Here is a 15324-nt window from a genome sequence, read left to right as displayed (position 1 = left end):
CAGGCCTATAATATCTATGAGTCCCCAATAAACACTGTAATATTTCATCTTGAGGTGACAATTTTTCAATAAAAGGAACTTTATTCCATATTGTGTTCTGTTCTTCTGGTAATAAAATAAATTTTTCTACTTCGTTTAGCAGTTATATTTAGTAGGCAGTGATTCTAGGAGTAGAATTAATTCACATAAATAATACTAATAAAGATGATGAAATAAAATAGTAAAAAAGTAACAAGTAAGGCTAAATAAATAAAAAAGACAAATATTTTGGACATTGTAACTTTGGCAAAGACTCTGATATATCTTGTCAAAGTGACAGTAGGTACCTGTGGAGAAGCACTGAATATTTTTTGCTCAGTGGAAACTGTGAATAAGTTTGATTTAACTGAGGCAGAGAGGCTGCAAATTGATTTCGTGATTCATTTAGGACACAGTGAGAGGCAGCATATAGAAAACTCAGGACAGCATTATTGTTTCCTTCCTTAATAGGTGTAAAAGGTTGGAACTCTGTCAAGTGGCAGCAAGTTCATCTGTGTAAAAGACAATGTAAGGTATTTGCCCGTCAGATACATCGATCGCTTGATGCAAGGGAGAACTATAGGTGACAGCCTCAACCACTGCTGATGGCTTTCTGCTTCCCACAGCTGAGGGAAGGAGATAACTGGGGGGTGCTGAGCCAGCTCAGCCCTGATGCCAGTCACAAAGCTCAGGCATGCAGGCTGCAGCTACACTGCTGACAAATCACAGGAGGTTTATTAGTCACAGCCTGCTCATTCTTGCCCTGTATTGCTTCATGAAGTTAAGAGTTAGTTAAAAATTGATTCAAAATTAGTTCACAATTAGTTAAAAAATAAAATTTAAAGTTATGTATTCTCATATCCCCATCTCCAGAGAGGAAATTAATTTAAAGAAAACAAAGAACCCCCTTTCAAGTTTTGAAAAAATAAAATGCTACAGTGTATGGTTTTCACATGCAAACCCCACTGTTTTTATTTTTAAACACTGACATGTTTATAAACAATGGTCATAAAATACCAGGGGAAAAAAAAAGTTTCATTCAAGTCACAATGACTTAGAGATTTTTAGAGGGCATACCTCAACAGCTTTAGATCTTCAGGACTTCTTCCTTAGGTAGCTAGCTATAGATATATATATATTGGTAAGTTTGCATAAAGGTCTGTGCGCTTAACATCATTTACCATTTATTTTGAAAATAAACTAGATATATAAAAAAGGAAACAATTTGATAGCATGTTTGTTAAATCACATATAAGCTCCTTAATTTGCAAACATAAATTGAAGGTGGTTTTTGATCATTGCTGTAGCAATAGTCCACTAGTGATACTAAAGGTGTTTTAGAAAAACATCTTTTTTAGTGTTGGAAATTATTGTACACATTGAACTTCTGAAATACTTTTAAAAATGCAGGAACTGTGTATATATTTAGTTTAGAGATTTTTCTTAGGATTATTAGCAAATGGCAAATTAATCTCAAAATGTGGTAAAAGATTCCCCTGCTATAATTGTAACTTGCAAGAGGGTTACAAGAGAAAGACACAATTATTTTATTTTCTTTGTCACAGATTTAGAAATACAAGAGTTAGAAAGCATTATGAATACTGGAAAACAAAAAATAGAGCTCAGTTTACTTCATTAAACTCAACCCAGTCAAAGACCACTTTTTATAAAGAATGAGAAAGCCAGGCAGAATCTTGGTTATCTCATGGTTAAAGTGATTAAGGTCCAAGGTCTATCTTGCACTGGTTCTTGTATTAAACCAATCTGTGATATTTATGTATCAGGATCTTGCAATAAAATCTTATCAAAAGACATTCTCTCAAAATATTTATTTTCTTTCATTTCTTTTCATCCCTCTGTTTCCTGCATAGAAAAAACCCCAACATTATTTTGGGGGTATTTTCTAAGCATTCTAAAGAGGAATAAGCATTTGGATTTAGACGTAGTGAGGTTGGAAGCAGTTCTTAGCTATTATATTAAGATGCCCAGCAAAATGAACACTATAGAAGAAAAAGCTCTAGAACGTGAAGAGTTTAACCTTAGTCTTAAGAAACAGTATTATTTTTATTATGCCATAAACATGCTGTAAGCATCCCAGCCACTGTCCTACCTAACACGGCATTTTTTCCCTTCAAACCGTCTCCTCTATAGTACAAGTAGTAACTAACCTGGAAAAAATTTTTTATTTATTTATTTATTTTTTTTTTTTAGTTTGTTCAATTGATAGCATGCGATTTCCTCATTTGAACAGTAAACAAGAGCAGTTGGATCAGGGGCAGCAAAAGTGGCTGGTGAAGAGAGGGAAAAGGTAGCTTAAAGTCATGGTGATACTGACAAAACTTATGTTAAATTATAAGCTATAAACTATCCTTTAAGAGGACTGCGGGAGAGCAAGGTAGTCCTCTGAGGTGATACAAAGGGGACTTCTTACAGTTCATTTACCATTTAGCACAAAAAGAACTGAATTTTTAATACAGAACAATATTCTACTGAGTGCCAGTGGAGGAAGTGCTCTTCAAGGTGAAGTGGTTTCTTTTCAGATGAATTATGTGGCCTGTATACTGAATCAGTTGCTGTTTCCACAAAGATGGTGCTGTAAATCCAAATAGACTGAATTGTAAGAATCCTGATAATAGATCATATTTTGCTTCAAGATTGCCTGTTCACAAGCTTGCTTGGTCTCTATTTGATCCTAGCTGCAAATAGTTCATCATACAGTTTGATATCAATATTAAAAAAAAAAAAAAGTGGTGTCATCCACAGATGGCACCATTTTCCTCTTTATATGAATTTATATGAATTTATTTCCTCTTTATATGGATTTGTACGAGCTAACATGTAGGGTGGTTTGTTTTGTTTTGTTTTGTTCTCATTCTCTTTTACAGAGAAAGATATTCCTTTGAAGCTTTTCAGAGAATTTGATCAGCTTGGAATTTTTCAACATTGAAACAGCTCAGAGTTCAACCATTTCCTCAAGGTAAAATATTTCTTTCAAACATTAGATTTATTGGTTACTCTACAGAGATTATTTTCATGTTCCACTAACAAAGCTTGAAACACTTTTATTTGTTTGTTAGGAAAATGATACTTTCTATCCACTAGGTAATTTTTTATTTCTGTGACATTCTTAAGATTCCAAAATAGCATAATAACATAATCAGCATTAGCAATGTACATTTTGGGTCATATTTCAGTTGAGGTCAAGAAGGTCACAAAAATAATTTGAATGAAAATGAGAGTGGAAGTGTACAGAATTTATTTTCCTGGATGACAGTTTTGGTAATAGCAGCAAGAACTCAGAACTAAAATATTTTTAGTGCTCTTTTTGTACATCCTTTTCTAAAGCAAAAACGTGAGACTAGGCAGTAATCCCAGTTTATCTCTACATGATTTGTCAGCCAGTTGTCTAAATACTTTAATCTTAGTTTTTTCTAAACAAAGCACTAGTGAAATTTTGATGGACTACTGAATGAAGTTTCAACCAAAGGTAATAGAGAATATCTCAGTATTTTGCAAATACCCTACATGGGAAAATGCCCTTCCATTCATTACACTGGCATATGATGTCCTTTGTGAAAGCAGTTGAATATGTTTCTGTGATTTAGGCACTGATTTTCAGAGTAGCCTTTTGATTCTAAGTGTCCAGAGGACAGATATTTTCTTTAAAATTAGCACTTACTGTTTTAATAAAGTTCATATGCTCTGTAACAGTCTTTGAGGGGGAAAAAAAAAAAAAAAAAGCGAACCAAAAAACCCCCATAAAAACTAGTTTTATATCAGAAGTCCTGAATTACAGGATATCTTCTAGTAAAAAAACCCAGTTTCCATAAGAGACCTCTAAAAAGTCAAACTGTGCTGAACAGAAGTGGAAGTTGGAGAAGGAAGATCAGAGGAAGCTTAACATTAAGGCAGAGGCCTATGTTATCTCACTAGCTCATGAGAACTTCCTAGACAAAGCAAAATTTACCTAACATCATAAAAAACTCCAACTCTTCTATTATTATATGGGACAACAAAAGAAATTTACAATCATGCTGTATCTAACTGTTCCCTGTTTTCTTTCACTTTTGTTAACATTTTTCTTATTTCTCAGAAGAATTTTCCACATCCTGTTGCCTCTCATGCCATTTATCTGCTATTTACAAGTCCTGGGCAAGAATTTATAAAAGGGTCCAAACCACCTGGAATGATATAAGATAGCTGGCATGACACAAAATGTAAATCTAGTGATAAAGTCTGATAGCATGATGAGCAGTGGAATTCCACCCAGGGAGAAATATAGGTGTCAGTCTGCTCTTTGAATTAAATGTGCGGGGGAAACTTACAGGTTCAACATCCTGCCGAAAGCTGGGACTAGAATTAAAATACAAGAAAAGAATGAAATAAAGCAATGTAAAATACAATAAAGCTGTGATGGCAATTCCCATCTGGGCTGTTCTTTTCAAACTTGCAGGATTAAAATGAATAACTGATGTACTCAGGAATCTCATGAAAAAGAGCTACAAAATTCATTAATCTAGGGAATTAAATTATATAGAATTGGTTCTCTAAGACACTGAAGTTATAGGTAGATTCAATGATTAAAATGTCCCTACCCATTTACTAGTGCAAAGTTCCCAAACAATGTTTATGATATTTTTAATATTTACCAGTGCTATTTAGGAAAGTTGCAGTGCAGCAGGACTGGTTTATGATTCTAATCTGCCCAATTGCTAAATGTTGCATAAAGCAGAAGATGTGGGAAGGATAGCAAAATTAAGCAGACAGAAAAGCTGTTATTGTTCTCAGAGTTAGTGGGTGATCTCAAATCTATTTGAACTAAAAGATATTCTGTTCGTGATCAAGAAGCTGAGAAGCAGCTTAGTCTGAACTAAGCTAATAAATAATTTTTTTTTATTACTTAATTTTGTCACATCCATCTTGGCACCACCCAGCATGACAGTTGACTATGTCACACTCTTGTTTTAATACAAAAGAATGCAGTGTCCCTAAGTAAATCATGCTGCCCATGATGAAATGATGCAATTCATAACACATTCTTCAAGAGACTTCTCCTTCAGTTTTGCTTTTCCACATCTTTCTTGTTATGTGAGCAGTGTCACTGCAGATTATATCTGTGGAGTGGGAATAATAACAATTGACTCCAGTCTCACTGTTTTCACTAGATTGCAAAATTCAAAGTGTGCTGTTCTCTGTTACTGTCAAATCCACACAGCTTTTGTGGAGTTTAACAGCTCAGTTTGGGGAACTTTTTTTTTGAAATAAACTCTTAATAAGTTAATAACTCATAACTTCTCTTAACATGGAAAATGCTACTGTAAACCATACCCTGGTTTCTTGTTCCTTTCATTCCCTTTGACTTTTTGATGGGATTACTATCCAACATACAACTACTTCTGAGACAGCATGGGGCAATCAAAGCCCATTTTTCACTAACTAAGGAACTGACACCTATTTATTAAGTATATATATAATCCATTAACAGTAGACTTGATAGACCTAAATGTTTTAAGACCACTACTGTCTGCAGGATATGAGTTCTGGCTTATATAAACTAGTGAATTAAGTCTTTGTCCATTTAGTTACTATGGCAACTTTATGGACTTCCAAGTTTTGGCTAGCTTGCAATGAATTGAAGTCAGAAACTCTGGCAGACTGCTGAAAGAAGAGGAATTATGTAGATTAAGTTCCCTTTAAAGAAGTGAGATATCCATAGAAACATATTTCAGTAATTTTTTTTGTAATAACTTATTTTGGGGGCAAATTTAAACAATCTGATTTAGTGAATCATGGCCTTTTTGAGAGCTCATGCATATTCATATGTTTATATGCATTGAAATTATCCTCTCAGCTGTGTAGGAACCAGAGAATGCTCTCAAGCTTGATAAAGGAAATGTCTACAAAGCAAGAATGCTGATGGCCAGGTCCAAGGCCAAGAAGTGATGTGAAAAGTATCTACTCATTTTGATGGATTTTGATGTGCTTTCTTCACTACAAATTTTCATGAGTCATTGTGAAGTGATAAACTTTGAAAGAAGTACCCAACGTCTTACACATCAATTTCACATAAAATATGCCGGTCTCCTATGTCCTATCCTGAGATTTTCTTAAAACATTAATTCCTGGCGAAAACTTCCCCACTCCTTCTAATTAATACAGTGAGGGATGGGAAATACAATCCATGTTTGTTTCTCTTCTCTGTGAGTCACTAGCTAAATTTACAGAGACATATAAAACTTACCAATACATATAGTAATAAAATTTACTAAAACAGTCGTGACAGAAATAGTTCTGGTCATGCTTTGCCAACTAAACACCAGAAGTCCCTAATTTTTATAGGCGAGTTTCCAAGGCCAAACTGATTATCATATAGTTGCTTCTATTTAAGAGAATTAATACAGATAATGTTACAAAATTAGTAGAAAGTCAATTTTACCCATAATATATTTTCAAGTTTCATTTAGTTTGATGTTCGTTTGTTTTTTTAAAAACTTTATTTTGTTATTTTGTTTCTTTATTCTGAAAATTTATTCAGGAAATTCTTATTTAAAAGAAGCACAGAAATACGGGAGCTGTTATCTCTTCAAACATGCATCACCTGTGACTAAGTTTGCTATTTGCAAAGGCCTCATGTTTCTTCCTTAGTCCCATTCCCAAGCCTTCTGTCTCCTGCTTTTCAACACAGTACTCAGTGAATCTTTGAAATCTTCTCAGACTACTCTGTCTTCTATAAACTTTTCTCTTGACTGCAAAACTTCTTTTGGTAGTACGTGTCGTTCCACTTTATCATCAAGGTCTGATAACAGTAACTTCTAGAATTTTCTTAATCCATTCTCTTACCTCCTTTGCTCTGGAGAAACTACTTTGACCATGAAATGCACCATGTTAATGTCACAGCCCAACCTTTGGTGTTTTTAATATTCTTTTGAAACAACTGAGAGAGTAATTAATACTTAACAGAGTGCTCTGCTGCTTTCTACCAGACATGGGGCTCTTGCATTCAATTTCTACAACTCCCACAGGTTTCAGTTTGAAAGGAGAAAAAACAATACTAGAAGTAATATTTCTGAACAACTTCAGGTGAGTTAGACTGGATATATCTATAGTTTTCAGCTAAGTCTGACTTTTAAAGCTGAGGAGAAAATTGAAACACGCAGAGGACATGACTGCTGGTTTCCATAGCTGTGCTCTATGCAGTGTGCACAGACCAGGAGGCAATTCATCCTGTGCATGTCTCCTGTGCACTGAGAGGCCCCTGGCCCAGCACACTTGATGCTACTTTCCAACACAGGTCTGACTCCATGTCTAACCTCTTTCTTTCCTAATCACTGCGTGAAAAGCAAATCACATTTTAAACACAAGGTTCTCTCACTTCTTGTTACTTACCATTCACCATGATTCCTACCCTGTTAAAGCCATCCATTTACTTTTGGTGTGAACTACTCCTATTTCTGCCTCTATCCTCCACTTGCTTCTTGGTTTAAGTAGCTTCTTTCAGTGAAAGAGAAAGTAGGTGATATAGTTGAAGAATGTTGAGTTTGATTGTGCATTTTAACACTCCAGTAATACATAAAGTACTGAGGTTACCTGCTTAGTTGGAGATACAAAAGCTAAGGCTACAAAGTACATAAGCGCTCTTGAAATAGGCAAAATTACCGTCTGAATGACTCACAGGGACTCTGACTCAACAATATAATACAGCACCATTTATTTTTTACAATAGGTTTCTATGAAATAAAGTATCAAAAGAAATCTGTACTGAGAGATCTGATTGAGAGATAACATTGAACAGAGAAGCAACAGAGGCTCACACAGATAATGAGGGGATAATGACACACAAAGATTAAAGAGAGGTAAAAAACTTGGATAAAGATCCAATAAACTTTTATTGCAGATGAGTTACAGTGATGGGGACAGAACTGACAGTGAGTAAGTTTATCAGTCTTAGGTGCAAAGTGAAAAACAGTTTTTAAATGAAAAATGGGAAAAAAGTGGCGAGGGACCCTCAATGCCTCAGTTTCTCAGTGAGAAAGAATTAAATGTAGGCTAGGAAAAGCAAAAATCTTGCTGTAGTAAGGTAAAAACTGATTGGAAAATAGAAAAAAAAAAAAGTGTGACAATATGAAAAAATAGCGAAATATTTTGCCAGTATCAAGGAAAACTGGATGTCTGGCTTGCTTCTATCAAGAGTATTAGTCCTGAAGATAATGAATCTTATCAACTAATGATAATATTTAGATTAAATAATATCAGATGAATTTTGGGAGTTACTTTAAGCTCTTCATCCATATTGAATTGTTAATCCAATTTTCCACTGCTGTAAATGTTGGGTTTTTGCTTGGTTGTTTGTTTTTTTTTTTCATAAAAAAACATCTTTTCCCCTCTAAATAATGAAATATGCCTGAAGAATGACCAGAATTTAAGGACCTAAGAAAGAAATGGTTTAAAAAATCAGCATTTTACCAGAAGTATATGTGGACGTTCAAGGCACCAAATAATAGTTAGGAACTTTTCAAAGGTTATTTCCTACAGAGTTATATACAAAACCCACCAAACAACACAATATGACCTGAACAATGACTTTTAGAAAGGCAACACAAATTCTAGTGGTGTTCCTGACTTTCTGATTAATGGAGTTTTAGTCAAAAGGGAATTTAGAATTAATAAGAATGTCCCAAGATCAATTCGATTTGAGGTAAGGACTATGTTGAATGATAATAGAAGTATAAACAGTATTTCCCCCATTTACAGGAAGAGATATGCTACACTTACCAAGTAGCAAGATGAAAAGAGCAAGTGGAATTTTATTTTATGGATAAGCATAAAAGTAATGGTCAAAATTTATGCTCTGAAATATCATAGAAAGAAAACTTAACCTGACTATGAAGACTGTCAAGACATAGGTCCTGGATACTATACAATTTAGACTTTTTTTTTTTTTTAATCCCGAAACTATTCTCTGATGTTATGTTAGAATACAGGAATATCAGAGGACTCTAAAATAACTCCTATCCTTAAAAAATAGCTTTACTGTCAAGAATTTTTGGAGGATTCATTGCTAATAGCTAGAAAAGGCATTTTATTTTTAGGATTTTTTTTGTGACTCTATTAAAATATGATTCCATTAGGAAAAAAAAAAGTAAAATTTGCAAATCTGATGGGGTTTGTTGGACTATACCAGGAGTATTTTATTCCACACCTTTAAAAAAAACAGAAAAGAAAATAAATCCTTTTTGAAAATCTTTGATGTGAAATTGATTATACAACACCCTTTTTTTGGCCTGGATGACCTAATGCTCTGTCCCTATCCTGTTCTGAGTACCTCAGTGCCTGAAAAGTGCTTACAAACTTTAATGGAATCAAATAAGAACTACACTGGCTTAATATATCTTTGGTATACAAGATAGATATAAAAAGGATATTAGCCTTTAACATAATTGATAGAATGAGTGAGGAAAGAGGATATGTTACTGGAAGCGGAGCAGAACAGTGAAATGTTAAAAAGGAGAATAAAGGAGATACAAGCCTCTGCTCATTGAGACAGAAGCAGAACTGAAACTGAGCTTACTCCATTGCAGGAGATAATGGAAGATTCATCAGCTGAGAGCTCTAAGAGAATAACAAGGGAAGAAACACTATTATGTATTTTAGCAAGTTTGTCAATTCTTTTCTGTCTCTACTCCTCCTTATTCTGAAAACTATAAATATTGTTCAGCTTGTTGTCTCTATCAAAAAGCAGGCAAATTCTACCCTTTCCTGTCTGATATTGCAACCTTCCTGAGGGAGGTATATTCAGCATTTTTCCAACTAACTTCCACCGTGGGGGTGCAGAGAGCGCATGTATGTATGCAAGAGACAGTATCTGTTCATCAATTCAAATTGTGTCTTTAAACTGTATCAGTGGAAATTCTCTAGCTTTTAATGAAAACTCTTAATACTATTAAAAGTAATTTTTCCCTGCTTTATTTACCTTAATGTGTTTTATTAATAAACAGCTCAAAGCGAGTTAATGAAACAAAAAATTTTCTTTGCTTCTTCCCCCCCCCCCCCCCCCCCTTATGTGAAGGTATGCATTCTTTAACTGCTTCTAAGGGATGATATTTATAATTATTTATTTACTTTACAAATGAGTCCTAGTAAGTTTCCTCAAATATAAGCAGTTGAATCTGATTTCAGTCCAGTTTCCCATTGACACAGACTGGATGATTTCACTTCTGAATTACCTCATTTTATGTGGAAACTTGCCCCTAAAGCCAAAATCACCAGTCTAACAATAGTTTAATTATATGAAAAAGCATCCACTTAACTGAAATGTTGAAGCTTCTTTTTATCCTTAGGCGTTTCACTTTTGGAGGAATTAAACCTCCTCAAAAGTCATGGAAAAGATTAATTTGTTGCAGTATTAGTTTTAGTGTATCTAAAGAAAAAAATATGAATGAAAGGAAAAAAAAGAACCTGAATCCTAAAGAGAGTTTTTAAGCATTTCATGAAGTGCCTTCCTGAAAATAATTTGGCAAACAGATTCAAGTGTGAATCACAGAATGTGGTCCATTACATCGTTATGCTGACAAGTGGTTCTTCAGTACCGAGTGGTATCCTGCAGAGACGAAAATGTTCCAGTAGGATTTGCCCAGTGAATCAAACGTCTTGTAATTGGATTTGCTACTTCTCTACATTAAAAAGCAAATGCTAGAAGGCAAGAATTTTTGGTTTTACTGTGTACATGTGTTAGTCTTTTTAATCAGCAAAATATTTATGCTAAAAGGCATAAGTTTAGTCATAATATTCTATAGTGCAAACTATCTTAAAAAATAAATAATAATCATAGTTAAGGAAAGCTACAATTAAAAGTAAATATTTACTTATTTTAGTTTAGAGAGTGGAGTGTACCACAACTACTGGAATAACTGAAATTTTTAGCATCTCAGCATCTGTTTACTAAATTGATTTTTTCATCAGAATAAAATTACTGAAGCTATTGAATGACTGCAGAAAATGAACATAATTTTTCATCAAGTTAAGTCCTAAGGTAAGCATTTTAATTTTTCTTTAGCTAGGAAGCATCTGGACTAAAGTAGAATGTTTCTATATGGCAGAATAGTCTGTGAAAAAGAACTAAATATAATCATTAATTTACCAGAGTTTAGACAAGAGATGAAGTCCTACTTCATTTTTGCTTCCTTTTTCTTCCTTGCAAGAAAGTGAAGTAGGAATATCTGTGTCTCTCATCTATGAAACTATTCACCAAATAACTTCCATTCTTCATTTAATAAGATGTGGAAAAGCTATGCTTCCAAAAGAAGAGAAGACGCCACACAAACCAGGGAGAAATCCTAAAGGTCTAATTACCCAGAGACTTTTTAGATGGGGTGCGTCATCTTTACGAGGCTGTTTCTAAAGGAGCTCAAAGGAATTGCAATGAGAAGACTTGGGTGTCCTTCTGCCTTGGGCATGACTGAAGTGTTTGAGGCTGCACTTCCAGATCTGTGTAATATAATTTATAACAGTGAGTGAAATAATGATTTTATGTTTCCAAAATCATGAGAATCTTTTTCCATAGAGTCACAGCAGTGGCAGCCATCACCTAAAGGAAGTCAAACATAGGAATGCTGAACCACACCTAGAAATATTGAGGTGCTCCCAGATATGTATATCTCCAGCAAACTGCAGATCAGCAATCAATTGCTCCATTCTAAAAATACTGGTGGAACAGGGTTGAAAATGCAAGAGACTGGTTATCTCATCTTGTATGATCACATCCATTAGCAAACAGGTATTGTGCAGCCAGTTTTATATGGCAAAGTTCAAACAGAATAAAATAGCACCAATAGTCACTGGCTTAATTCAGAAAAAAGCCTATTTCTCTATGATGGTTTACTCATGGCTTTTGGTGATTAATATAACTCCACTAAGGGAATGAGAACAACCAAAGATACTGTGGCGTGAGGCTGTAAAACATAGAATATATCACCCTACCTTCAATACTATCTCCTTTGGTTTGTGGGCTGAACAGGGAAGAGCTCTACCACTTGTTTTCTTCAGTCACTGCAGGAAATTTCATCCTTCACCTTTTATGTCTTTTCCTTCTTTTAAAACAAATGTCCTACCTTTCCCTACAGTTCCTATAGTTTCTTAATGGGGGAAATAAATATCACAGTTTGACACTCTAAAAGATGTTTTGAATCTCGAGTATGGACAGACTTCTGGCTATGGCTTGTCATAGTTTGAAGACGCAGAGTTTTATCATCTGAAAGGGCATCTGGGATTTTTCTACAGTGCCATAGATATTTTAATAAAATACTGGGGTCAGATAATATCTGTTAAGATAATCGGTAAACCATTATAAAGCAATAGGAATGACAGAATTTCTAATCAGTAAACTCTACACTGATTAAAATCCACAGACTTAAAGGCACTAATCAACTAATAAATTAATTTTTCTAAGCCCATTTTTTGCCATGTATAACTGACAGATAATTACTCTGGCAATTCCATATAACAGTTTGGAGACCTTCCCTAATGGTATAATAACTTATTTACAAAATGAAGAAAATAATGTACCAATTAGAATGAAGTGAAATTTATATTACATTCATAAAATTTAAGTAATTGCTCTCCACATAAGTAAAGTACTGTGTGACTAGTGGAAACACATGCAACTATACTGTGTTAATATGCACTACCAGTCAATATAATCTGGGCAAATGTCACATCAAGGCGTATGTTAAAGTAGACACTTCTCAAGGTTAAGTAGTAGCTTTTAAAATAGCTAGTCATGCAACAGACTAACAAGACTATTATTGATATAACTCTAATTAATTGACTGAAGACATTTTAGATGTTAGTTCTGATAGCCACAGTATAATTAAATTCAGTATACTTGTTAGATGTAGCAGTCCAAATTTATTTTTTTAAAAAAAGGGTAAAAGAGCAGAAAGTAAAAAAAAGACTCAGTTAAAATACTTAGATTTAATACAAATAATAGCTAAAACTAAAACAATATTAAATGCTAAACTAATTATAAAGAAATCAGGCAGATAAACGTAAGCTGAGAGGCGTTATAGAAAATGAGACCTGACCTACAGCAGAACTATTATCAAATTTACCCACTCACAAAAATGAATATATGAATCAGTCAATCAGTTAATCAGTCAATCAATCAATCAATCAATCACACTGCATTTTTTTTTGTGGCATACAACAACTGTGTTATTCAGGCAGAAGTGAAGTTCAAATAGCAAAATAAATTCTTGTAAATTTTAGTCCTTTCTTCCCACTGTTGCTTTTTATGAATTCAGTTAAACATTACTGTCACAACAGTGACTTCTTCTCTGCTAATCTGCTGTGGTAGTTATCAGTTGAACCAGAGGGCACATCCGGTGTAGTTGGAGCTAAATATGCCATATTTTTTCCTTAGGAGTTTAGTTTTCCTTTTTCTAGTGTTTCCAAATAAAATAGTTAAAATACCTGAAGAACGGAAAACTTACATAAAAAAAAAAAAATCTTGTCACTGACTGCAAAAGATCAAATCACAGCTAAAAATCAATAAAAATAGTAATGAGGAATTTCTAGCACACCAAACCTGTAAAAAAATGTTATCTGGCTCTATGTGAAATTCAGCAATGGTAAGAAGCAGCAAGAATAGAATTAAGTCCACTACTTTGCACAGTCTGGAAGATTTTATCATTTAAAGATTTAAAAACCCCAAACAATCTAAAACCCACAAAATATATACCTTTATTAAGCTAGTTGGTATATATATGATTAATTCTTTGGGAATTCTAGAAGTAACATACCCTAGGTGTCTACCATATTGTGTGAAACCTAAACTAGTCAATGAAATTGAGTCCATATACAGTCTTCTCTGTAAGGAAAATAGAGCAGCAGCACTATAATACACTAGGATTATCAGTAATCAGTTATATAAAATTTAGCTAGGACAAATAACCAGTAAACATAGTGCAAATGAACAAATGTATAGTTGAAACTATGAAGGCTTCTATCAAAGAATGCTTCTATCAAGCTTTTTCTAACACAGTAATCTGTAGGTGTTAGTTACAAATATCTTTTCTTCTTTACCTTATTAAGTGAAAATTAAAGACAGCAACATACAAGGGAGACAAATTTCACTATAATCATAATAACACCAATTCACAAACCAGAACTTGCTACTGAAACAACATCATGCTAGGCCTCTCGAGATAAGAAATATGTTTCTGAAACTGCATATTAAATTAGAATGGCTTACATGAATTTTTCCCCTTTATTGTTTTTGTTTGCTGGATGTTATTAAAACAAGCAAAGACAACACCAAATTCCACAAAAGTAATGTCTTTCAGTCTGGCATTTTTGGCTCTGCTTAGTACTTGCAAGGACAGAGAGATTTGTTTTTCTCAGGAGTCACTGTTCGGAATTCCTGCTGTAAAGTGGATCAAGTGCATATGTGATGTGGTTCTAATGGTCTCTAGTTAAGGAGTATCTACGATGTGATCTATTACTACTTTTCAGCGTTTTGTTACCTCCTAAATAAAAGACTTGACTTATATCAAATTATGGCACTTTTTTTTTTTTTTTTTTTTTTTTTTAATAAAATTAAGCTGTTTATTCCTTATTCTTCAGCTAACAGAACTGGAACAGAATTTATCCTCATCTTCACTGTAATTGGTTGTTAGGGGTTTTTTCAGTGCTTTAGAAGGCTTTTGTTTTGTCCACCCCTAGTCTTTTTTTTTTTTCACCAACAAATATATAACTTCACTGTATGCCAGGAGCTGTATTTTTTGAATCTTTTATTCTTCCTATTGTTATTCTTGCAATGTTAGGGAATAACAGGTATTATTTTGTAATGTAAAGATGTAATGTTGTAATTTTAAATAAATTACTATTAGTAAAACAAAGGGAATTCACAACCAAGTCAAACTACCAGCAAACTAAAACTAACATCTGGTTTCTAGTGGTGACAGGATGTCTCTTGGTGATGGTTCTAGAACAAACCTATCACAGAATTCTGCAGCTTTGTGCCGAGAAGTTAAAACTGTTCCAAGTCTACAGAAAACTTGGGATTTTTATTGGATATAAAAGGAATATACTGGTTTAAAAGCTGTAGCTTGCTTATTACAACTACATTTGATATTACTCTGTTCTAAGTATCAGTCTTTATTGCTGCAATCAAATGCAAGTGAGACAGTGGAGATGTACTTCCTGAAGAATAGGACAGGAGCAGAACAATGGTCTCCACTTCTCTCATTCCCTTGGGAAAATATTAGTGATAGCTCATTTTCTCATTTCTGAAAATATCTTTGTCTTTTT

At 33.9% G+C, this 15324-nt stretch overlaps 1 protein-coding gene across 1 annotated transcript in view; it reads left to right on the top strand.

The window, feature by feature from the left end:
* CDH19 (cadherin 19) overlaps positions 1 to 15324 on the top strand; it is a 68500-nt gene that overhangs the window by 7245 nt on the left and 45931 nt on the right. Inside the window, exon 2 of the mRNA XM_074899291.1 lies at positions 2904 to 2995. The gene's annotated coding sequence lies outside the window, so the exon portion shown is untranslated. The remainder of the gene's footprint in view (positions 1 to 2903; positions 2996 to 15324) is intronic.

Source organism: Athene noctua, chromosome 2, assembly GCF_965140245.1.
Source record: "Athene noctua chromosome 2, bAthNoc1.hap1.1, whole genome shotgun sequence".
NCBI classification, from domain to species: domain Eukaryota; kingdom Metazoa; phylum Chordata; class Aves; order Strigiformes; family Strigidae; genus Athene; species Athene noctua.
This window is presented reverse-complemented; position numbering and strand designations above follow the sequence as displayed.